This window comes from Rhipicephalus sanguineus, unplaced genomic scaffold, assembly GCF_013339695.2.
Source record: "Rhipicephalus sanguineus isolate Rsan-2018 unplaced genomic scaffold, BIME_Rsan_1.4 Seq564, whole genome shotgun sequence".
Classification (NCBI taxonomy): domain Eukaryota; kingdom Metazoa; phylum Arthropoda; class Arachnida; order Ixodida; family Ixodidae; genus Rhipicephalus; species Rhipicephalus sanguineus.
Genome location: NW_023615522.1, coordinates 19,987 through 45,964, shown reverse-complemented (window position 1 = coordinate 45,964; position 25,978 = coordinate 19,987). Strand labels below are relative to the sequence as shown.

At 43.2% G+C, this 25,978-nt stretch overlaps 2 long non-coding RNA genes across 3 annotated transcripts; both read right to left on the bottom strand.

The window, feature by feature from the left end:
* Positions 1-965: 965 nt before the first annotated feature.
* LOC125756731 (uncharacterized) lies at positions 966-13,821 on the bottom strand. Its single transcript, XR_007414707.1, has 3 exons — positions 13,766-13,821; positions 7,888-8,101; positions 966-1,126 (listed from the first exon to the last, which is right to left on the bottom strand). It is a non-coding gene; the product is annotated as an uncharacterized LOC125756731 (long non-coding RNA).
* A 9-nt stretch (positions 13,822-13,830) lies between these two features.
* Positions 13,831-21,556, bottom strand: LOC125756730 (uncharacterized). 2 transcript variants are annotated; one of them, XR_007414706.1, is made up of 3 exons: positions 21,529-21,556; positions 15,767-15,899; positions 13,831-13,903 (listed from the first exon to the last, which is right to left on the bottom strand). It is a non-coding gene; the product is annotated as an uncharacterized LOC125756730 (long non-coding RNA). The 2 variants fall into 2 exon arrangements; XR_007414705.1 differs by lacking the exon at positions 21,529-21,556 and adding an exon at positions 17,100-17,217.
* Positions 21,557-25,978: the final 4,422 nt, after the last annotated feature.

The following is a 25,978-nucleotide window of genomic DNA, read 5'->3' as shown; positions in this document are numbered from 1 at the left end:
TGAAGGCGAAGCATGACCTAGCCATGGTGTTGTAGCGGTCGTCGTGGTGCTCTATGGGTCGAAGGGTTTTGGCGGGAGGTTTCGGCGGCACTTGGTGTCGTGGTCAGCTCCGTGATGGCATGTCTGAGCTTCGCGTTGTTTTGGCGCGAACGAGTGTCTAACTTCACACGGGTTTGTCAGTGATACTTTGGTCGGGTCAATCCAAATGAGCTTAATTCGCGCTAATCGGGACTGGCTTGATCTGGCTGTACTCTGTCATAAAATAACTTACGCAGTCTTACTCAAAATTGGTTTGTTCGTGATTAGATTGGTCCGAATTAGCTTAATCTGGCTTAATCTGGATCGGCTTGATGTGGCCATACTCAGTCATTAACTGCACTCTTAAAAAAAAAGGCTCTCGAATACGGAAAAACCTGTAGGTAAAATGCTGCCGACCACTTTTCGTATTCCGAACACGTGAGACCTGTGATTACGTAGAACCCATGGCACGTAAAGCCCGTTCATGTTATTATGAAGCGCTCCGCAATGAAGAAATGAAGCAACAGCTGCCACGGAACGAGAGCTGTTACGTGGACCATTTCTCACACATTATTCGTAATGCCAATACTAAATGGACGTAAAAAACTAATGTGTTTTTGTTACGTGGACCATTTCTCACACATTAATCATAATGCCAGTACTAAATGGACGTAAACAACTAATGTGTTTTCTGTAAGTTCAACATTAGGCATACGTAAAAAACAAATGTATCTTCGGCAGATACGGGGGTAGTCAAAATTTCACAGACCGCTATCCCACGTAATCCTATGGCAGCATGGCCTGGGAACTTTTGACCACCCCTGTACATGTAAAAAACAAGGGCGAAGAATATATGAAGTGAATTCGCTTGCCTAAAAACCGACAAGGTCAAGTTTTATCTCCACTGAAATCAAACTTTATTGTCCTAGAAATACATCACAGGCGTTCGACATATTGTGTAAATAAAAACTGTCAGAGAAGCTTTATTTCATTTAATTATCTTTACATCTGGAATTTATAACACCCATGGAAAAAATATCAAAACTTCTTAACACCCATGGTACCTGTATGATTTCCACCATGCAACAGTATTGCGCAGATTTGTTCACTGAAAAAGAAAAGAAAAAGATATCGTGTTAGTACAATCACACCAGGCAAGTACAACAGCAAAATAGTGTGAGCTCATTTAGCAGTTTTATGAGTACATTACGCTGCCATTACATAGTGCAAATGTATGGAAGATAATACATGAATCCTCAATCTGCAGCTAAAGTGTAGAACTTCACACGAAAATTTGGCAGATTCCACACATTGTGGGAACTGATGTAATGCAAAGCAGTCAGCAAGGAGCTGCATAGACCGCATTCTTTGTTTTCGAGGCAAATGAAGGCATTCATGTTCCTCCTGTAATTATTGTTCGTCATAGAGTCATTCCACGCCATAATAATTTTGGTACACATCTATTTAACGAAACGACTGCAAGCGTCCGAAGACTGTGGCATGTGAATCAAACCGTACATGACATACATGTTATGATTTGCATCTTATGCCCTTGTCACTTTCTTAGTTGCTCGTTAAGGCATCTTCCTCTCTGCCCTATATATTTTCTTCCACACAAGAGTGGGATTGAATAGATGAAGCCTTCAATACAGTTTACAAATAGGTTTACGTGCTTTATGGAACACAACTGAGGCTAGCTGCCTTCCTGTTTCGTTTACTTTGTAATGTCTATTCACCTTGGTTTGGTTTGGTCGTCTATTCAATCCCACTGTCCTGTTTAGGAAAATATATAGGGCAAACAGGAAGATGCCTTAATGAATGACTAACAGAGCATCACTACAACGTAAACAGTGCAATTAGTGGCCATCTAGGCCTCCACTGCAGGGATTGTGGCTGCAAACCAATCTTTTCAGAAACAAAGTTATAGCAAAAAAGCAAAGATCATACAACCAGAGAAATAATTGAAGCTGCAGAAAAAGAACGTATAGAACCTAACTGTGTCAGCATGCCATCTCTGATGCTTTCACAAAAAAAAATATTTTTTTAACAGTCGGTGATATGTACAGCACGTGTGGTGCTCAGCGGTGATGCATGTTGACGAGAGATAGGGGCACCAACCATGTTACTTTATTTTGAAAATTTCCTATTTTTTGACTGTCATGGTATATATGTGCCCACACGTCGAAAAATAAGATCAGTTGTAAGCCAGCACTGTTGTGCCTTCTTCGTCTTGTGTCCTGTCATAATTTTGCACCGTTTTTTCCCCTGTTATGTCTGAATGGCAATCCCATGGAAGCACCACAGCAACAATCCAACATGCTCTTTTTTTTGCATCTCAACACCACTTTGTAATAATGTAATGAACTCTCACTCAAGTGGCTCTCCCCCCACCCCCCACGCTTGGCGCACTTGTATTTACTTGTTCACAAATGCCTGTCGACTGACTGTTCTCAAGCTGTAAACACTTGCTTTTTGAACTTCTGGTAATTCAAACAAAATTGGGGGGTCCCCGCGAGTTTGAATTATCGAGAGCCTTCTGCATGTTGTTAGTTCTGCAGTATTGCTATTGAGGATGTAAGCGGTTGGAATGCGAGCCACATGACCAGTGAAAGACACATGTTATGTTTCCAATCAGAACTGTTTAAGGTCAGTTTGTAGGGATTGCAGGCCAGTGTGATTGGTAATGTTACGGTAAATCACACAGTCATCAGCGAAGTGTTGAACACTAGATTTTACACAGGCAGGCACATCATTAATGCAGATTAGAAAAAGCTGAGGACTGAGCACACTTCCTTGGGATACACCACATGTTATATAAGCAGAATGAGAGTTAGAATTATAACATAGGTGAACAAAGTTCTGAAAGAAAGAAACTCTTTAATCTAGGTGACCACATTAGGATGAATGTTAAGCTGTGTTAGTAAAGTCGATGGTGAAGAACCTGATCAAGAGCCTTAGAAAAATCTGGAAATACTGCGTCAGCCTGGGCGCCCACCTCAAGCAACAAATGTAAGTGGTTAAGAAGGTCAGCAGGTTGAGTGTCACATGAAAAACCCTTACAAAAGCTGTGCTGATATTTGAAAATAATGTTATGATCTTCGACGTAGTTAATTACTTGGCTGTTACCGACATTCTTGAGAAGTTTGCAAAATGTGCCTGTTAGTGAAATGGCTCGATAGTGAAGTGGGGAGGAATGTTCACCTGACTTGAATATACGCATTACCCTGAATAAATGCCAGTCATAAGGAATTAGCCCATTTGATAATGATTGCGAAAACACAGGACAAGACAGAACAAATGCTTTGTGATGTACCTTTAAGCAAATTATTGTTAAAGCCGAGGTGATGCAAACTACTAGTAATTTTAAAGTTGTTTAGCAAAGCTAAATTCCGCTTCATCAGGAACTATTTCAGGGGTGCAAATGTCATGAAATGTATTTAATTCAAGAAATAAGCTTATATCTTGATTGCTAAAAACTAATTAGAATGAGTCATTAAAATCTGAGCACAATCACATACATCAGTGATGACACTGCTATTATCTCTAAGCAAGATGGCAAGGTGAAAGCTAAGGTTACAATGTGCCAGAATTTACGAGGGTTGTTGGTTGACAGAGAGGACATGTCACAACTAAAAAGTGATGCTGAGTGTACTTTAGGAGAGACTCTTTGCCACATTTATACTTTTCCCACTCGTTTAAAAGACTGCTTTTTACTGTCTGCTGGTAATATCACTTTTTCTAGGTATTCATCCGCCGCAACTTCTGATTAAACCATGGTGTGCTGCTGCTACATCTATTGGATATGAGAGGCATGAATTCATGGCTAAGTTTAGAGAGATTATTTTAAAACAAATTGCAATTCTGCTCGACAGTGTGCAAGGAATAATGAACTTAATAATAATAATAATATCTGGGGTTTAACGTATAATGAACTTAGGCAGAGAAACAATCCAATTCAGTTAATTATGTCAGCTCTGCTGCAACACCTGATTTGTTTAGCAGCAGTTTCCTTTTTGTTAAATGAACCGATAATGCATCCTGTTATTACGTCATGATCCGAAATGCCTTCTAAATTAATTATGTCTGAACAAACATCAGGATTATTTGTTACTACAAGGTCAATAATGTTGGCGGTGCTTGATGTGTGACATGTGAGATTAGTAATAGGTTGCGATAGTAAAAAATCAAGACACGACTAAAGAAACATATGAGCTTCGCTCTCACTTGCTGTGAAGGATTGCGTAAACCAGTATATATTAGGGAAAGTAAAATCTCTGAATATGACAGAATATGAACACAGTAGAGTTAGGGAAATGTGTACATATTTCACACAGAAGTCGATGAAATTCTAAAAAAAATAATTCATATTAGGAGGACTGTAGATAACACCAATAATTGCATCAATTGAACAGAATTTTCAAGAAACACATTAAAGAAATGAACTAATAATTAACGGCATCGACAACAAGTCATCATTTATCACCAAGATTACGCCACCTCCTCTGCAATTTGATCTATCCCATCGAAATATATTGTAATGTGTTTTCCTGACAAACACCAAGTTCTTCAGAACAACATCAGTGAGCCATGCTATTAATAACATGAGTCAATTAGCAAAATATTTTGATACTCTTTGACATGGCACGTCTGATGTCAGTGCACAAGAAAAAAGGGATTTATCGGTTTTAGTGATTGAGGATTTTGAGTGATGTGAAACTGAGGTCTGACCTGAGATCAGAATAGAAGAACGCCTATCTTCCATGGAGTGTTGAGAGAGACAAACAATGTGACCAGCCTCATTGTCCCACACATAGGCATTGTCCCACACATTGTTATTGTAATGCTTATTAAAGGTAAGGCAAATGCAGCCACCGTCTCTCCTTACTGATTTTGTGTAGTGCCTTAAGTGACAGAGTTTATACCCGTGTCACATGGGCATTTGAAAGAGCTTCCAACCGGTAGTCTACCGACTCAGTGGTCAAGCATGAGCTGCTACACGGGATGTTTCAAAGGCCGTCGAGTCAATAGTCTATCGAGCCAGCGAAGCACACCACAACTCTATTGAAATTTCGATAAGCATTCAGCGGCGCAAGCGGAAACAGCGCAAACATGCCCTCTCGTTCACAGTGTGCTCGTACTCTCGATTAGAAACAATAAATCTAACCAGTATGTATGTGTGAGCGTTATTTAATCAAGTATATTCGCCACTTTAAGTGTGCGAACTGCACATATTTTCAACAGCAACGTGCTTGTCTTCATCATGTCGTCTTGCCGTGTATTATTCACCACAGTTTCGGTGCTCAACAACCTAAAAAATTAAATATGTATTCATAACTACGAATAAACAATTTATTAAAATGCTTAAACAAAAACAACAGACATATCTGTGCTTTTAAGCAGATTTGTATTATTTAACTGTCGAAGACATGAATACGAAATAAATATCCACAGCGCCATGCAATCTTTGAGAGAAACAGCCCTTCAAAACTGCTGTGTAGAAGCGCGACAACTCCATCGAGTCAATAGAGTTGTGGTGTTTCGATGGCCATCGAATGAACGGCCGTTCAAAAGTGCCTGTGTGCACAAGTATTAGTCTGGACGGCCTCGGAATAATCATGAGAGGCGCCGAAGCTTGTGTTCTTGAGCTTGAAGCTGTTACTTCTCACAGATTCAAGTTATTTATCGTTGTACAAGTTGGCAATGATAGGCCTTATCTTACTAGTTGAAAAGTGGCCCAAACAATGCCCTCTCAGAATCGAAAGTATAGTCGCTGTTTATTCGAACACCTTCGCGGCACCGCAAATCGTCCCACTGGAGTAATGCAGACTCTCAACTGAAAATTTGGATGCTCCACTGTGCGCTGTTTGATTTTTCGGACTCCTGCCGGCTGTTTGGGTACGCCGTCAAACGCAATGACAAGATGTCAGCAATGTTACAGTACTTTTACTATGCTGCCAGCACTCGAGGTTTGCATTGGCTACGGCTGGAGGTCGTGCCAGCGTCAAAATCCACGCAGAAATTGCATTTGCCAATGTCGAAGGCTCTGTTTGTTGGCTATGTGTAATGGTTGCCTTTTGGTTTTAGCCAGTCAAGTATTCATTGAATGGCTACAACGGCCAAACCGCACGCCAAGCCACGCTCGGAGTCAGCTCGGTTGGCACTGGCTCGGTGTGTGTGGCCGCAGCTGTGGTGTGGCGTTTCATGGTTTGATCAATTTGATGTCTGAAGCGAATGACAGCACTCACAAGACGGACAAAGAGAGAATGACGGCACGAGCACTGCAACACCAACTAGCCCAACATCGTTCCCTTTTGGCATTTGAGGGTTTGCGTTTTCTGTTGTTTCTGCGGCTAGGCCTCATCTGCGTCTCACTCTCTCATTTGTTGCTTGGTGTGTGAGGCCTGATCTGCTGGGATGGCTCTGACGCCACCCGTTCATCTGCGTGGTCAGGACTAATGAATAAACGTGGCAACTGTAAGACACTACTGATGGTGCAAAAAAGCAGTGATTATTCTCATCAGGTGGAAGGTGGCCAACCTCACTCCGAAATTGCTTGGAAGTTTTCACCGAGCTGGACAATGATGAGATGACGCGTCGGGTTCTCGAACCAGCGCAGGTGGACAGTGACTCCGATGATGACGCGCCGCCCTCACCATAGCAATCAAATGCGAATTTAACGCAGCGCTAGTGACAGCCTACAGCGATGGCCATATAATGGCTGAAATACAAGCTGAATTGTTTGCGAGTGTGTGTGTGTGTGTACAGACGTACATTGACAAGTTTTTTCCAGCCACTGGGCTAATAAGGGTGTTTTTTTCCTCTAGCAAATCCTTTTTTTTCGTCTAACTTTTTGGTGATTCCCAACGAGTCCAAATGAATGGTTGGCTACTGTACGACACTAAGCCTGGTGGAACAAAATTCACTCACGAGTTGCCCTAAAGACATGCAAATTTCATTGTCCCTATCTGGAACACCATAAAAAATAACATCAGATGTCTTCTTACACATTAGATGTTTCTAAATTAGGCGTTAATAATGGCTGTGCAGACGGCACTGATGCGATTTTCGATTCTAATTCAGCAACATGTTGTGTCCAAGTCATTTTCCAGGGTAATACGAATGTTAAGGAACTTATTCAATGATTCCAGGACTGTATTGCAGCTAGTTTACAAATGTGGGACAGAAAAAGTCAAATTGTTTAATTTGTCCATCTGTGCCACAGTCCTAGGCTTAGGGTTTCATTCAACGTCGCTACTGAGAAGTAGGAGAAGTCAAAGGTACATCAAGGTATTTGGTAATTTGTATCTAGTAATCATGTACAAAGAGTACCAGCACTTTCTCCTGACCTTGGGAGCCTCTTCTGTATAACCTTCACGTTGTAACCATGATATGCAAAACAAATGTTTGATTTGAAAAAAAAAAGGCAGCACGAGCACATTTCAAACAATTCAATAGCAACAACACCACAACAAGGGAAACATCGTCTTCATGGTACCGGTGTGTTTCCTACTGACCATAGGTCGGCAAAAAATGTGAAGCTCACTCAGACTCACTCATATAATATATTTTGCCATTAGGGCTCACTCAGACTCACTCACCAAAATTTTCCTCAACCGGACTCACTCGTGCTCAGACTCACTATAATTTTTCTCAACCAAACTCATTCGGACTCAGACTTGCAAAATTTACTCATACAGACTCACTCAGACTCACGTCTCAATATGAGTCTGAGTGAGTCGACACATGAGTGAGTTTGCCGACCTATGGTACTAACCTGGAAGAACGTCAACAATAAGCATGGCATCGTAACTGCAGTGCCAAGGCCCCATGCATCGAAGAAATAAGTGTGCTTATGAGCTGCTTGGTCACCTGACTGTTCCATCTTGCTGAATGGAGAACGCTGCACGATCCAGAATTGCGAGGGGGGATGAGGTGGAAATGATGATGCTTCATACTTTGCTGACGATGTGGTCACACAACAATTCCCTGCGACATCAGGACACCAAGGCGCTTGTGGCAAAACCAGTCGTAGTGGTGCCCGCGTGATGGGTGACAGCTGGCGCAAGAACAATAGAAGCAGCACCTGAAAGAACATCAATGGTGAGTGCGACATCGCAACTTCAGTGTCGTGGCCGATTCACATGAATAATGTGATATGCCTATCCAATACGTCATGAAACCCCTTCCCATAGTCATGTGTGGCCATACCTGCACACCACGGCCTGTGGAATGTGGGTATGTGCCCCACATGATTCATGGTTGGTTAACCTAGGAAAGGAAAGAATGCACTTTTGGTAATCTTAACGTGATAGCACTAAGGAGACCGTGGCACAGAAAATATGTTGCCGGTGTGAGCGGCTTCTCAGAGAAAAAAAAATCCCAATGAAAGGAAACGATAAATATCAGTTTGGGATGGATTTGAACCCTGGTGGCGTGCACCTCATTTTGATAAACCTGATGTCTGTGCTTTTAACGTGAGTGCCGACATTGCGTCATAACATAAGCTACTCCTTAGACATCAGTGCACTCAACATGCCTGGTAAGCCCTCGATATGCCGACAACTACTCAGTTTACACAAAGACGTCAATCAGCCTAGTAATGCTTGGCTCAAAGAGTAAAAAAATGCAGCATGGGCAGCTTCTCACTGACTGCTTCGCATAAAAGCTATTCCCACAGAGCATGGAATTCGCTGTACTGTTTTTTGATTTAAATCCATGCGAATGTTTAAAGAGCACCACTTTTCAACATTATTGTCGTGCCTTCTACTGCAATGTGAATAATAAGTATATCCCATGAAAACACCATAAGTACTTTTAAAAATCCAGCATGTTTAGAGCAAGTGTCTTAAGTTAAAAGTATGTAACATAATAATGAAAGAAAGGGCATCTGGGCTTTAGAAATACTTCACTAGCCAACGTGAGCAGATCACTCGCCCTGTCAGATTCATAACGAGTTCTCCCTGAAGAGAATAAGGGCTTTCCAATTTTGTACACAAAATGTGATCGCTATTGCAACCTGTCATGTAAACCACGTTACATTTAGGAATTATTAATGACAATTGGATGTCGGCTTGAAAGTGTGCAAGAAAAGCAGCTGTTGTGTGAACGCAAATGCTTCTGCTGAAATAAACTGTCACGTTAAAAATCTGCCAAATTTGTCGAACACAAGACAATAGGAATGTACGAATAACGAATTTTAGAACGCAATCGAATACCGTATTTACTCGCGTAATGAACGCACTCGCATAATAAACGCACCCTCAACTTTAGTCGTCAAAATTGGGATTTTTTTTTTTTCCCCGCGTAATAAACGCACCCCTAACTTTCATCCGCTGCAGTCCCACGAACCAACGCGCGGCGCTTCCTCGTCCGTTGATCTTATCTTTCTTTCTTCCTTTTTTTTCCTTTATTACGCCGATCCCCCTCGGTTTGCTTCCCCCCTCCCTTCCGCCCGCGGTAGCGCACCGTTTTGTTAGTTTTTCTATTCTGTGCGCGGCGCGGTCCCTCTCTTTTTGTATTGTTTTTGAAGTAAGTATCCGCACGCCGCAGCAGTATTCACGAACGGTTCGAGTGTAGAGACATCGCGGCTCGCAAGCACACAGCGTAGGGAGCCTACACGACCGGTCGTGTAGGCTACCTAACAGCAAAACTGCCCACGCCATCCCACGGTCACACAAATACGAAGCTTTGCGGAGCCGGCGGCATCTAAATGTCTAATGCGGCGGTGCGGGAGCGCGCGGGGATATGATGATGATGATGGTGAAACTGTGGCTTTCCCTTTTGCATCGGGTATCGGGTGGTCGCAAGCCTTGCAGCTTGCAGCAGATAACGCCATCTACCACCGAAGCGGCGGAATTTCCGAGGCCGGGTAGGACAGCCAATCAAAAACGATGCAAGACGGTGACGCGAGTTTTAGCATTGTTGTCATTGGTTGTCATCATAGCATCATAGCCCTACTTTTTTTTTTCGCCTCAGAAGTCATGCCATGCTGCCCACTGCCCATTCTCACCTCGTTGGAAGTTCTTTCTAAGCCTGTGTTGCGTTTTGTCGTGGACGATGGTCCGAAATGTGAGCTACACGGCCGGTTTCAAGCTACAGGCTGTGGAGTACGCACTTGAACACGGGAATCGTGCTGCCGGTAGGCATTTCGGAATTGATGAAGTACGTGTGCGCTACTGGCGGAAGCAGCATGACAAGCTCCGCGCTACAAATAGGGAGCGACGTTCCTTCAGGGGACCAAAGACCGGGAAGTTTCCTGCTGTGGAAGAGGAGGTCTTAAAATATGTCCGGGACCTACGAAACGACGGCTGTGTCGTTTCGCACGAAATGATCCAGACGCAAGCGCGAGCCACAGCCAGGAAGCATGGCATCGCTCCCACGGCGTTTAAAGCGAGCAATGGGTGGACGACGCGCTTTATGCGGCGCAACGGACTGTGCTTGAGGAGGCGAACATCACTTTGCCAGCGGCTTCCTCCTTGCTACGAAAATAAGGTAGTGGATTTTCACAAGTTCGTTATACGCCTGCGGCGGGACCGAGAATTCGTTCTCCCGCAAATCGGGAACGCCGACCAAACACCCATCAATTTCGACATGCCGATGAGTAGGACTGTCAATGACAGGGGAGCACGTAGCGTGCTTGTTAAAACGACAGGCGCCGAAAAGCAGCGCTTCACGGTCATGCTGGCTGTCACGGCAGACGGCCGGAAGTTGCCACCGTACGTTATTTTCAAGCGAAAAACCGTGCCGAAGGCCAGCTTCCCAGCCGGAATACACGTGCGGGCTCAGGAGAAAGGGTGGATGTCGGCCGATCTGATGGTCGACTGGGTGCAGACTGTCTGGGGACGACGCCCTGGCGCCCTGCTTCTCCCGTCTCTCCTTGTTCTCGATAGTTTTCGCGGCCACCTGGGAGAGAACGTTCGTCGGAAACTCAAGGAGCTGCGCACCGAGATCGCCATCATTCCGGGTGGACTCACTTCGGTGCTTCAGCCCCTTGATGTTTGCATCAATAAACCTTTCAAAGACGGTGTGCGCCGCTTGTACACGGAATGGATGGCCCATGGAGGGCACGCCCTGACGCCGACTGGCAAGATTAAGAGGCCGTCCGTCGAGCTGGTGTGCTCCTGGATCTTGGACTCATGGCGCTCGCTGCCAGGTGATCTGATAACAAAGAGTTTTAAGAAGACGGGAATCGCAAATGCGCTGGACGGCAGCGAAGACGACCACTTGTGGGACCAAGACATTGAAGTGGCCAGTGACCTGGACGACGGTACCAGCGATTCTGACGAAGATTGAAGCAATTGAAGTGCAATAAAAATGCGTGTTTTCAAATAGTGTACGCGCATGTTCATTGTAAAAGGTAAGCTACGCAACTTTTTTTTTTTTGCATTATCGTATTTTCGGCTCATCCCAAAAAAGTTTTAGAAAATTTACCTCGCATAATAAACGCACCCCCCAACTTTGCTCTGGTTTTTCGGAAAAAAAGTGCGTTCATTACGCGAGTAAATACGGTACTATTCGAATAGTAAGGCAACCATTTTCAAAACAGCTCTGAAATTTCATAACATTTTATTTTAAAGAAATATTCACAAACGAAAGAACGTTACAATTACTTTTAACCGACGAAAACTACTACAATTATGTAAACTCAGGTAAGCGCATATGCATCAGCAACTAGAGCATTCACGAGATTTTGTAGCTATACAATGAAATACCGCAGTCACTACATTATTCAAGGTGCCACTTTGTCATCAGCCTTTTATTAAAACTGAAGTGTGGCATAAGAATCAAGCAATAATGGACTGAACATCACCTATGCAGCTAACCTTTTAGTGAAACACTTAAACTGGTTTTCACTTCATGGGCCTTGGCACCAAAGGCAGCTAAATATCATGGTTGAATACTGCATCTGCAAGAGCAGTTTACAGCAAGATAACACTTGTGTCTGTTGTCAGTCATGTAAACACGTACAAAAATTGCACTTCTGAATCTGAATGCAGCCGTATTCCCCACCATCTCATGACCAATCTCATGGTGATGATAGTGGGTTGGCGGCACGTTCACTTCTGTGACACTGCAGTTTTTAGCAAAAACGCCTTTATCCGATGATCAATAGTGTCGATAGACCGTTAAAAGCTGAAGCTGCATGTACCTTGGTAATTCAATCGTAAAAATGACCCCTGGCAGTTGCAATGCATAATTACTGCGGTGTTTTCCCATCCATGCTGATTATTTGAAAACTATTCGAAAAATATTTGGTACTTCGAATGCACACTATTCGATTCGGCATGAAGATTATGCGATTTGTTCTTCGAATTTTTTTAATATTCGCACACCCCTACAAGACAAGGTGGCTGCTTGCAAGCTCTCAACGTCAATGCATGCAACAGCTTTTTCTAATAGTAGGCATTATGTCACATTAGGATATTGAGACCATGCCAAAGACAGGCTTTCTTGACAGAGCACAATAGCAAAGGTCAGTGCACAGGTTTAGCAACCTATTAAATATATATACTTAATAAACATGACACAACCAGGCATTCTATGTATAATAACCAAGATTATCGCCTAAGAACTATCCTGCAGTCACTCTACTTGTCACTCCCAAGTGACCCACAATCCATACTTAATACTTATCCATGTTAATTTAACTGACTCAATGCTTCATAACTCTTGTGTATTTGAGACAACCTGAAGATAAAGGCCCAATCAATGGTCACCAATGGAATGCATGACTGCTACAGGAGAAAAGAATGTGTTTCTTTTTAAATAAAATTTTGAAGTTCACGAACCTGAACAATTGATGGTGCCCCTCTCTACCGTGCTGGCCTCATTTACCTCCTCAACAAACAATGTCTGCACTAGATAATTTGTTTGATTAATTTATATTAGATATATATTAGGAGCAAAGGTGTGCACTAGCTTATTAGTTGGAGCCAATCACTTGTCCAAAATCACTGACATTGTTTAAAATCATCCGTCAACTTATCTTCACACAGCTGTTGCCTAGATAGCATGACAGCCCAGATGGTAGAACCAGTTCATCCACAAATGCAGTGGGGATGGGTATGGTTTGTAGGGTTTAATGTATCAAAGTGACTGAAGCTATGAGAGACGCCGTAGTGGAAGGGTTCAGATCATTTCGACCAGCTGGGGTCCTTTAATGTGCACTGACATCACACAGTACATGAACCGCTAACATTTAACCTTCATCAAATTGCGACCATCACAGCGGAATAGAACCCACGTCTTTCAGGTCAGCAGACAAGCGACAAAACCAATAGGCCACTGAGCCGGCTGGTAGTGATGGGGTACGATTCCCAAACTACAACTAAATTTCTTCAGTTGTTAAGCTGCATGCAGTTCAGTGAATACACAACACTTTAATGATAAAGCCTGCCACGCAAACTGCATGTGTTACTGAACTGTAGTATGGCCACATAAGCAAGATGGAGAAGGTCCATTATTACTCATAACCAACTCGGGTAAAAAATTGTCACACGAGATCCCGAACCGTAATATGGGAGTACTCATAGCCCACAATTAGCCTGATGCCATAAAAAGAGCACTGCAATAATGACTGCCTTTTTTTGCTTGGTGAGGTAACAAAAAAAAAAAACAAGACGCGTGACCACAAAATACAGAGCCCACATATCTCTTGTGTGGGCATATCCATTGCCTTGTCCTGCTTTTTTTTGCAATGTACCTTTTTTATGTCAAGAACTGCATGTTAAAAGCAATTTTGGCATACCTTGCACAGCAGCGTCTGCCGGCGACACATCTTTTTCAACAATGAAGGCCCTTTGGGCCAAAGGGCCTTTGGCTCATGGGCACCTGAGCTACAACCTCTTGAAATACTTCCAAGCTCCATCCGATCTAGAAGGAACACCTGTCGCAAAACAACAGCACCATAAGCTCAAACAATGGCTACACAACTTACATTTCCTTTGTCTAGAAATGGGGTTAATCAAACAAACATTTTATCTTGCCACTGTAACAAAATGAGTTACTTGAGAGAGTTAGTGGAAATTCGAAGTTGGTGCACACCTTCAGACATCACACTACGGATAACTGCTGCCAGAGCCCCATAGTACAGCAGCCTGTGTGGTAGTACTCATTAAATGATCAAAGGTACCCACTTTCCTTCAAAAGTGGGAGCAGAGCTGCCTCTGCTATGAAAAGCATGTCATCCTCACACCTGAATGCAAGAAGAAGCAACTATAGCCATCTGATTTTCTTTTATTGTTTTACATGTTAAAGCAACAATATTAACTTTTTTTCTTTTCAAGTAGAACACAATGTATTGCTATTTGTAACCAAGTATCCACACAGGCTTCCCCTGTTATGGTTACCATATTCTCTTTCCAACCACACTTGTGCTATGACTAGTTCTGCTAGTTAACCTGCCACTTTTCTGCTTTATTCTATCTTTTTGTTGAACAAAGGGTAACTAGACACATATGGAAAACTATGAATGCATGTTAAACAAACAAGTCAATTGTAGCTAATAGATGCACACTTATTCAAGGCAGCCAAGCACCACATGGAGTGTGCTTTGACGATGGAATTATGTGTAAGAAAGTTGGAAGGCAAGATATTCTCAAGTGGTTTCACTTCAGAATATCGATGCGTTTTGAAACACATCATCATCTTAGAGCTGTTGCAGTGGTGAAACAAGCATGTCACCTTTCAGTACACATACTCATATATTAAAGAAGCTGATCTGACACAACAAAAACCACTTCAGAGGCAGTGTGAGATGTAGACTTACCATATGGTTTCAATATGAACTAAAATAGTCAACATACCGTATGTGGCAGGTCAGGCTATATTTGTATCAACATTAGGATTCGAAATTAAATGACCAGGCTATTTTCATTCAATTTTAATAGCGTGCTCTTCTCCATGTGTATATCATGGTGGAAAGCCATTTTTAGAATTTGTACTTGCAGCATGCTTACACATCAGGCATGCCTCAAGCAAGCAAACATAAAAACAAAAAAGATTTAAGAGTAACTATGAATGCAGACCATGCCTCAGTATGCGCACAACTGAGCCATAGTTACAGTGAGGGCATATAGTACGTTTCTTCACCTGTAATGTGCAAAGTTTATTCTTGACAACTATGCATTGTGTTGTATGAAAGCTCCTTAAATTGCAACCATAGGCAGCAGTGGTTAGGCTTCCTTTTTTTTTTTTTGCTTCTTGAAGCCAGGGGTTGGGTACAATGATGTTGCACTGTCATCCACTATGCTAAACAATTTGCAACGAAACATTAACCGAAGATGCTTTTTCACCTGAAAAGCCTCTTTATCAGGCTCGCCATCACAGTAGCACCAGAAAAATAGCTGCGCAGCATCAGAACACTAACACTCCAGCCAGAGAGAAACGCAACAAAATTAAACCTGCAGGAGCTATGGATTACACCGGCCATGTTCACGACTATGACCCCTCAAGTTTATCACCAGGACAATGGTGGCATGCTTTAGGTCTTCAATTAAATTTTACGAGTTGGCCAGCTTTTGTGCCTTTATGGTGCAAGCTTGGAGCATTTTTTTGTCTAAAATGCTGTTTGGTAGAGGAAAAGCAGGAAAAACCACTCTCAGCACAATTTGGCGCAGCTGTTAGCTGCTTATCAGCTGCACTAGTTATGCAACAATGTTGCATAACAACGTAAAAGCCCTAAAATGCATACAAATGTTTTGGTTGGGAAATACAGGCAAGCAATAGATTACCCACGTCGAGTTGTTACCTTTGCACTGCTTGAACTGCAGATACCTTACTCTTCCGCTTGCTGTTAACGTGTGGTGTTGTTTCAGCAGTGAGCATTGTCTTGATGGCATAATGTGCTCTTCAGATATTGAAGAGAGGCAGGACTGCTGTTTCTGCAATGATGAAAGGAACTTTACCATTCGGCACCCAAAATTTATTTGCGCTCATAAACCAACCAAACTGCTTCTAAAGGCAGTTTGGCTGATTGGTTTATCAGTTTAGAGGTAAATAACACCTCTAAAGAGATACACCACAGTTCTAAAGACCAAAACAGTGTCGGCCTTTGAACGGTGCTTAGCAATTCTGATACTGAACTGCAACAGAACCCTTTGCAAGCAAAATCATTTCCTAATGCAGATGATGTTTTCCACTGCAAATCATGGTGCACTCAGAAATGATTAAAAGTGAAATGTCTCTAACTGAAAAAAAAAAGTTGGTTCATCTAAATCCGGATTTTTAGGTATCAACTGTGATCCTTTCGAAGAGGGAGTGAGAACGAAGATGGTAGGTCGCGCCTTTTAAACTTCAAATAGAACCGAAGAGAAAGAACGCAACTTTTTTATAAAACTTAGAATAACAGAGAGCTGAGCTAGTTGGTAAGTATTCATTCTAAAAAGACGGGGTGTGCAAACACGGACACAAGAAAGAACACGTTTGTGGAGTCCTGACTTCTTTCTTGTGTCCGTGTTTGCATGCCGTTTTTCTTTATAAAGCTTTTCTTTTCTTTTCTTTTTCTTCATGTGACTAGGATGTCAGAGAGGGCTGACAGTACACATTAGTGGCCTCACTATCTTGCATATGTGAAGAGCAGGCATATAAATGGTGGGCAGGTTTCATTTTGAGCAGTTAGAACTGTTCTAGAAATTTTGAATTACCAAGATTTAAAGAGTAGTTGATTTTGCTGGTACGTCTCGGTCGCTAGTTTCAGTTTCTCAGAAACCAATTTTGTGGCTTGCCTACTCTGAATGTTTTGGTTAAGGCGTCGCGTTGTCAAGTGTAGGTTTTGACATCATTGTTGTGATGATGCTCTTGCTGTTTTTTTTTTTCTATTTTCCCCACTGTATGCTGCTTGACAGTCTGAACAACTGGTTTGGTAGATAACCCCTTTACTTCTACAGTAATACCTCGTTAACTCGAAGTAGTAAAAACCAGAAAAAATTTCGCGTTAAGCAGATTTTCGAGATAAGCAAAGTTGCGCAAATTCTACTGAGAAGTCCAGTTGTATCTAAAAACGTTATTACTACCGACCACTTTCTTAACTGGAGGGCCTAACTGGCTCTTTGTAAAGAATTTAAAGAAAAATAGTGACATACCAGAGCTGTCAACCAGCTGTGTTTTTCGGCGCTGCCTTTGTATTTTCGGCACTGCCTCGCAGTAACACTTGCACCTAGCAAAGCTTTCTCGAGTTGCTTAACACACCGCATGTGGCGATCATCCGCACGGCTGCACTTTTCGCATCAAGTGAAACACGTTTCTTGTCTCGGCTGATGTCGTCACCCCTGGAGTAGCTGCATCGACACTGCCGCGATCACCGTGCGTGACGCCAAGTTGTTTCACTTAAATGGTCAAACCAGTCGATGTTGCAGGCAGTGTAGCCCACCACTAAGTCCAGAGAATCGGCCTTCTCTGTCAATGTTGTGACTCGAAGGGGCTCCTGTCGCACGGTGCAACCACACAATCAGCGCCGTTTTGACGTTCGGAACTTTGAGCCTCGAATCCGCTTCTTTGATTAGTGCTACCTTTCTTTGCACATCAGTGACTTGCTTTGCTTTTGGCGGCGTTATCCTCACCACATCGCACGACCGACGAGAAAATGCGAGCGACGTGTCTTGCGTAAATAAAATGCTGAAATCGCACTGACGGTAAACAAACGACGTGTGCGACCCATGCTATTTTGCAGGGCCTTCCTCTGTGCACGTCTATGGCGTCACATGACGTGACACAGGGGTGCTTGACAAAGTCGTTATGCCGCTAGGTTCCGACTTCACTTTCGGGAACAGTGTCCACTTCGTCGAAAGCGCGGCAGCCTCGCGCGAACCTTGTGAAACGTAGGACATTTTGCCGCTAGCATTTTGTGAAACGGTTCAGCGACAAAATTTTTGTTCAACTCTCACTCGAGATTCTGAGATAACCGAAGTGGCACGGAAATACTTCGAGATGAAGGGCAATAAATACATTGCACCTATGGGAAATCGTTCGGTACCGAGAAAATTTCGACTTAGCCGATTTTTCGAGATATGCGAGTGCGGGTTAGCGAGGTATTACTGTATATGCTGTAGCATGGATTTTGGGGGTCAGTAGAAGGATGATATTTATATCTTTCTTTAAAATTCGGCTGATGACTGCACTGGTACCTATACATATATGGGAGAGATAAATTAACACAAGATACTTGTTTTTGAGCATTGTTCTTGGACATGATTTCTTCCTGCCAGGTTGTCTTATGAAGGAAGAGATGTGGGCAGGCTGTTCTTTTTTTTTTTTTTTGAGTTTAGTGAAAATCAGACTTCATTTGCTTCTGTCAGATTCTAACTTACAATGCTTTTCATTTATTCTGAATAAGCTATTGACAACTCATGCTTTTGACTTACCGGATGGCTCAAACTGAAATGCACGTGGTGGTGTGAATGTGTTCGTTTGTGGTAGATAGAGAACTTTTGCCTCCTGTTTCGGTTACTCATACATCGAAGGAATGGGAGTGATTCATTGAAAAATGAACTGAATATGCACTAAGTTTAGGTGGATGTCTGACTTGTGATGTCACTATAATTCACATACAGTCGGCCACGAAATAATATGGACCATGGGAGCACGTGCAAAAATTGCCATCTGCGCTGTTTAGTGGTGAGTCATCTGCTGTCAAGAGTGCTGCTCTGGAGAATGCGTGGCCACAGCTATGCTCTCGACAGCGGATGGCTCGCCCTTAGACAGTGTAGATGGCAATTTCATTACACATTTGTGTGGCCCGTATTATTTTGTGGTCGAGTGTACTGAGAGACTTTTCGTTTTGGGTGAAATCTGTTTTTCATGGTGACAGCTCCAATGAGGGCGCCTCATCAGATTTTACATGAAACGAAAAGTCTTCCTCAAATATATAATGAGAACCAACAGACAATCAAGCCAAGGAAGCTATAGGGGATGTTATTTGTAGTAATTAAAAAAATTAAAGTGGACAAAGAGACAACGTGCTGCCAGCATCGACCGATATCACAGATACACTCGATAAAATGGCCCAGGAGAAAGACCGTTGCCGTAACTCAATCGGTAGACATCGGATGCATTATTCGAAGCTTCCATATTCGGTCCCTGCTGGTGGCATACAAATAACGTCCCCAATACTTTTCTTGGCTTTACTGTCTGTTAGTTGTCATTAAGGTTGTCTAACAAAGAAGAAGGAGCCCTTTAGTCCCTTCTTTTGTTCATTCCTCAAGTACATGACATACAGTGACATCACGAGTCAAGCTTACACAGGCACCTAAACTTCGTAAAACTTGATATTCAGTACACTTGTGGATGCGGAAATATGGAGCAGAGAGTCTGTATTAACTCATTATCAGGAAGTTTTACTGCAGGTAAAAGTAATGTGAGATGTATATAGTGTGAAATGATGTGTACAGCTGGCGACAAAGTTGCAAAAAAGTTTGCTTTTGCACATGTTTAGTCGTAAACTTAGCATTGAGGTGGTCCTAGTAAAAATATGGTAAACAACGCATTTACTAGTAACCTTCATAAAATAATTTTTTGTTTTAAGCAAGAAAAATATTTTTGAAGTGTTCTGCCAGTTTCTGTGCTTGCGTGTGTTTATACCTCGTAGCAATGCATCCCAGCGGCATGTACAAGCTGCGCGGACACGAGGAACATTTTGACAACATAAGCAGCTTTGTACGTGCCTATTTAAATGGTTTACTATTGAGTGTTAGCCCTGAGTAAACAAGAAATCCAGCCCCTACTTAGAGTGCGTTTAACCACGTGCAGCTGTCCGCTGACTGCTCGCATAGTGTGCCTGCGCAGCAGCACATTACCTATACGCTAGGATTGAGAAGCGGGAAGAACACTATGATTAAGGAAAGGATCTATCAAAATAAAAAAAGGATATGTTGCATGGTGAATAAGTTGCAGTTATGAACCAACACATGGTCAATGGTAAAACATGGTCACTTAAATATGAATGTGTTGGTTCATGACTGCATCTTATCGTGTTTTATCTTTATAAGATCTTTTTCCTAATCGTAGTGTCCTTCCCACTTCTAAATCTTAGCACATAGGTAACGGGGTGTTCCACACATCGGTATTACGTCCCGGTGCTGTAAAAGCACACTAATGGGGCCGTCAGCGGAGAGCTGCATGTGGCGACCACATGCACTCTAGTATGGTTCGACTTCCTCGTTGGCTCAGGCTAAGACACACTAGTAGATCATTGAAATAAGCACGGACAAAGCTGCTTATCGTGTCTAAATCTTCCGCATGTCCGTGCTGCTTGTACTTTCCGCTAGGACGCATTGCTACGAGGTATAAACACGCGCAAGCACACAGACTGGCAGAACACAACTCCAAAGATATTTTTCTCGCTTAAAACAAAAAATTATTTTATAAAGCTTTCTCAATCAGTAGCCAATGAAGCTCACTAGTAAATGTGTTATTTACCATATTTTTACTAGGGCGACCTCAATGCTAAATTTACGACCAAACATGTGCAAAAACAAACTTTTTTTTGCAAATTTGTCGCCAGCTGTACGCATTATTTCACACTATATACATCTCAAATTATTTTTTACCTACAGTAAAACTTCCTGACAATGAGTTAATACAAACTATCATATATCACTGAATGTTATCTTTGTATTAAAAAATCACCAATATAGACCATATTGCCCATATTAAAGGCAGTATAAAAAAAAACCACTAAAGCGTAAAAGTTTGTAAAACTTAATTTAAGTAAATATCCTACCATCGTTCTACAGGGGAAATTTTGTCCTAACCTAATTTAGGAAACGCAGATTTTCTGACAACGCGTTTCACGAGCCGTGGTTTCTAAATAGCTTTCCGCAAAAAATTACATGCTGCTTGAGTTCCCATTGAGTTTACAGTTCCCTTCTCGGGCTGCTCGTGCCTTTTATCAGACACCGCGGAGAAGATGCACTTTCGCCCGACGGTGATCGCACGCGTGAAGGCTGCAGCGCGCCACGATTTCACGGTAGATCGTCTCGTCTTTCGGCGCAGCGGCATACCGGCAGCGTAAACAGAGGCTCACCTAACGGCGCCAGCACTAAGGGAGACACACACATGGAGCGGCTGCGCTCCGGGACTGACAAGCCCGAACACTGCTGGCAATCGCAATATTCTTGTCCTTAATTCCTTGCGCAGGTGCAGAATAAAGCGTAATGCGACAACTGCGGCGAAGTTATCAGCGCGAAACGAAAACCACAAGCTCGAGCTGTAAACACGACCTACACGATCATTCCGCGATTTCCGTAAATGCTGCATTTTGTGCGCTCACTTTGAACTCCGCCTCAAAAAACATGCACAGTACAATCCGCAAGGGTAAGAATCATACTAATTATATCTGCGCAGTGCGGGGATCAAAGTTTAACGAAAACGTCGGCGTAACCCGTACATTTCCCCGCCTCTACTCGAGGCGGCCTCGCCTCGGATATTGCTGAGCGTGAGCATATGACAACAGATCGATTTTAGCGGCACGAGCTACAACCACAAAGGCGAATAGATGGGAAGTCAACCACTCACCTCGAAGACGTAGAGCGTATGAAAAAAAAAGCAGCTCCCCCAGGTGAAAATGTGTAACTGGGAATCCAACTGGTTTCAACTGGTGTTAACTGGGATCAAATGGTCCCAGTTGCAGGCCAACTGGCCCCAGTTGGAAACCAACTGGTCCCAGTTGATTCCAGTTGCAACTGGTTCCAGTTAGCAGCTGGTCCCAGTTACAACTCAACTGGCCACCAACGGGAACCATGACCAGTTGAACTGGAGGCAGCTGGTCCCAGTTGTAAACTATATCCAGTTATATTGGAAGCAAATGGTCCCAATTGTACGCTAACTCGAAGTGCTACCAGTTACTCTGGTTGTACGATTCTTCACAGTGAACGAAAAAAAAAAAATTGAACTCGAATGTATACGACGTAGCATTGCTGGACTTGAGCGAATGAGTTTTATCCAAGAGTTTTTGTGTCATACTCACAGAAAGGTACCTGATCACTGGCCTAGTATTGCAAGGGGCCGTTATGAACACAGATGATAGGACGATGAGAGAATAAGAAAATAGCGTCTCATGGTTTGCGAATGAATTATCGTTTCTTGTTTAGACGCCATCCTCCTCTTCGCGATGTTTTAACCCCATTACAATAATATAAACAATCTTACCTGACCTGATATGTATTTTTTAAAATCGTGTATTATCGTCGATTATTCCGTTGCGCATATGCACAACACAGTGCACTCAAACGTACGCTTGCTTTAGCATCAGTACTGCTGTCATCAGCTGTTGTCAATCTTTTTACGTCCATCGCGGATACCCGCAGGCAAAGCGGACCCGATTGACGTCGGGGTGTTAATACTGCCGTTGTCTCACTGAGGGCATGCCTGCTCGATTGGCTTGTGTGCAGCACAGCGATTACTTCCGTACGTACGACAAAGAAAAATCGAGCAGAGCCGAGAGCTATCACTTGCGAGACTGCCGCCGACATGCTGCCGACACAAACGCACGCGCGCGCCACACTCTCTCTGCTCTCTCCCCAACAGCCTCGACAGCCGTCACATCAGTTTCGTATCTCATACGCTCAAACAAACGAAGCAGTAAAGTAATGAAACATAAAGATTACACATAAAATAAACTGAAAAGAATTATTTCATGCCAATTCCGCACTATTTATTGGAAGAAAGAAGCTCGATAATAAAGGCAGAAAATTTAGAAACACGGCCATACTAGTTTCGTACACCACATGTGTACGAGGGTAGGGTGGCTAGAATTGGGAGGTGTGAAAACCGGCCGCTCTAAGTTGGCCCCCATTCGCGATCCCGCAGCGGTGGCGCTGTAGTCGGAGGCGCTGCCAGCTTGCGCTGTGGTAATGCACTCGCGCATGGGCGTCGGCAAGATTTTGTCTTCGGGGGTGCAAACCCGTGCTGTATCGCGTATGGTGGAGTGGGGGAACGCTGGTGTGGCTCCAGGGAGGCAGGGGAAATGCCCCCTGCCAACGACCATGCACTCGCGTCGGTGCTAGATTTTCGTCAGTGAAAGAGCTTTATCAACATAAACATTTTTACTCACTCAAGGATCACGGCATTAGTGCGAAGCTTTCGGCCGCCAACAACCAGGCATAATTCGAGCCTCCATAATCAAACCATTCTTCGATGAAGTGTTATTTCGAATGAACCAATGTTTACATGTTTGATGAAGGCAAAATTATCTTCATCTTCATAAGATTTATCTAGACATTTACGGAGTAAAAGAGAAAGCTTCTTCCTGCAGGAGCGTTATATCTTTGACGACGTTTTCTAACATTATCACGCGATAACCTTTGATACATTGTAGTTACTCGTAATACTAAATATACCTAGAGAGTGCGCCTTGCCTTCTCCATTTGTTCCTTGCCATTTACTCAATGCTGAATTTGCATTACACTCGTGGTCGCGCCGTCACGGAGCCAGTATGCTCAAAGTTGAATAGAAATTGAGACAGCAATTAGTTTCATCGCTTCAACAAAATTCAATTAGCATCATTTTGTGAGCAATACACTGGTGGATACTCTTGTAGGTGATGCGCATGTATTCAATTTTTTTTTATTTCTCCTCGCTTTATCCCTGGTTGAACCCCTTCAAAGGCAAATGAACCCTCGATAGTGATGCAAAAGAATTTGACCACTGACATTGTCCATTCTTCACATGTTCGACGTAGCCAATTTCTGCAACACGCTCCTTACAGAGCTGCAACAAGCTGCCTACTATCTTTGAATGCAGGCGCACTGTGCTGAACACAAGTGTCAGCCTGCTTCACATATAATATCTGTGTCAAGTTGTATAGTAACTTTGATGGATACAGCAGCCCTCAAATATCCCATTTGCTAGTAATCTGACTTTGCAGCTGTCATGCAGTGCTTTCTATTAGAACGATGCACGCATTTTTGCAGTGTGTGCAGCCAGATATCAAAATGCGCTTTGTAACTGCGTAGCCCGCTATTAAATACACAAGGTGAGCATCGCTGCGTTGCTCTTTATAGTCGATGAAAGTATAATAAATAAAATAAAAGAGAAGAAGAAAATAAAACGTTCAGGTTATTTCATCTATCACTTGCCCGCGCGTGCTTGTCACAGACGCACGCAAAAACCTTTGCAGCACTTGAACGGGTTCAGTACATTTACCTTATGTCAAAATGTTTTTTCACAGATGGCCTAATTCTCGCTGTGTCGCTCTGTCGGCCTTTGGGATTGCCCGCTTCCAAACTGCTAATCTGTCTGCATGCCGGCGCACGGAAAAGTGACACTTTTTCCGCACATGTTCTGCACACCGAATTGCAGCGCCTGGCACAAAACACGGTCCTTGTGTATATCTTCTTTATCTCCGTGCGTTTGCACGAATCCGTGAAGATGGTCGCTGAGTTTCTTCTTTTTTTGTACACGTCATTCCTCTCGAGGAACACTAACACAGGGAACTCGTAAAAGCACGTCCACGCCAACGAAGCTGACAAGCTTCGGCCGCAAGCGGCTTACACTGCCGTCTCCCCCATCCCCCATGCGAGCAGGCAGCGCCTCCGACTGTCGCGCTATATCTCGACCTAGCGGAGGGATCGCGCAACGCGGCACCTTCGGGCAAGGGAAACACGGCTCGCTTTTCACACCTCCCCATTCTAGCCACCCTAACGAGGGCTAGCTGCCGAGTGGTGGAAGTGTTCTGTGGTGGTGGTCCGTGGAAGCGTGCGTAGTTGTGCTGTTTTTCAAAAGGAACGTGCAGTCATGGCGTGCGTAATTTAGATTTTATCGAATTAGTGTCCGACAGTTTCATCTCTGGAAGTCTATATGGGTGAACGCCGGACAAGTGTTTTTTCCTGTGACAACACGGATATGTGGATCCATTGTGTGCGGAATGCTGTGCAAGCCTGCGCCTTGTCGGCGATGCAGCCGTTTGAAGGTAACTATATATCACTTATACTTCGAGTGCTAGTTGTTGAATATCCTAGAGAACATCTTGATATAATGCAATGCAAAGTGTTTTGAGTGTTCAGACGAAACAAGTTCTTTCGGCACTGCTCTGTAATATTACAGAGCAGTTTGCTTAGAGGTTTGTGCGGAATGCTTGCTAATTTTCTGTCATTTGTTTTAGCATCACAAAAAACGAGTGTCGTGCAATAGTATTTTGAACGGCATGCTAAATAACTATAAAGTATACTCGTGCAAATTTGTAGCTCCGTCCGCGACTTTTAAAGAAAGCGCAAAGGGGCCCGTATTTTGCACTGCAAATGGATATTCCCGAACCTGTTGCATCTGTAGGTACATACATTCGAGTGGAAACAAAGATGCTTTCGATCGCCTTACTGCCCGTAGTTCTTATGTTTTTGGCGCTGAGGTAAGCAACCTAAAAAAAATCGGATTACATCCGACATGATCTCTGGAATAGTGTTCGCGAGTAGTGTGAATTTTTAGAAGGCTGGTCTGCTGTGTATAATAAATTGATATGGCTATTCTGAGACATGCATGTAAATATGTTACCTCTTATTTTGCAGCAACGCTCTCCCATTGGTCACGGGCACGTGAATCTCACGGAAAAAATTCAGGATTGCCGCCAAACACAAAAAAAAATTTTGAGTGCTGTGTTTGTAAAATAAACATTTGATGAGTATCCAAGGTTGTTTTTTTTATCTTGCACTGGAGCCCCAGGAATTAAATAGCCACATCAGGTTTAATTTTTAATGGGACCAGCTTCAGACAGTAGTTCCTAATGGGACACCATTTGCAACGGGCCACTGGCTCTTATTGAGATCTCAGTAAGAGCCACTGGCCTTCGCTGGGACCCACTGCCAACTGGAAATAACTGGGACCAGATCAAGTGGTTTATGGCAGGATTCCCAGTGGGGACCAGTTCTCAGTGGGTGCCAACTGGGACCAGGTCAAGTGGTTTATGGTCAAATTCCCAGTTGGGACCAGTTGCCAGTGGGTCCCAGTTGGGAATTCGGTCCCAGTGGGTCCC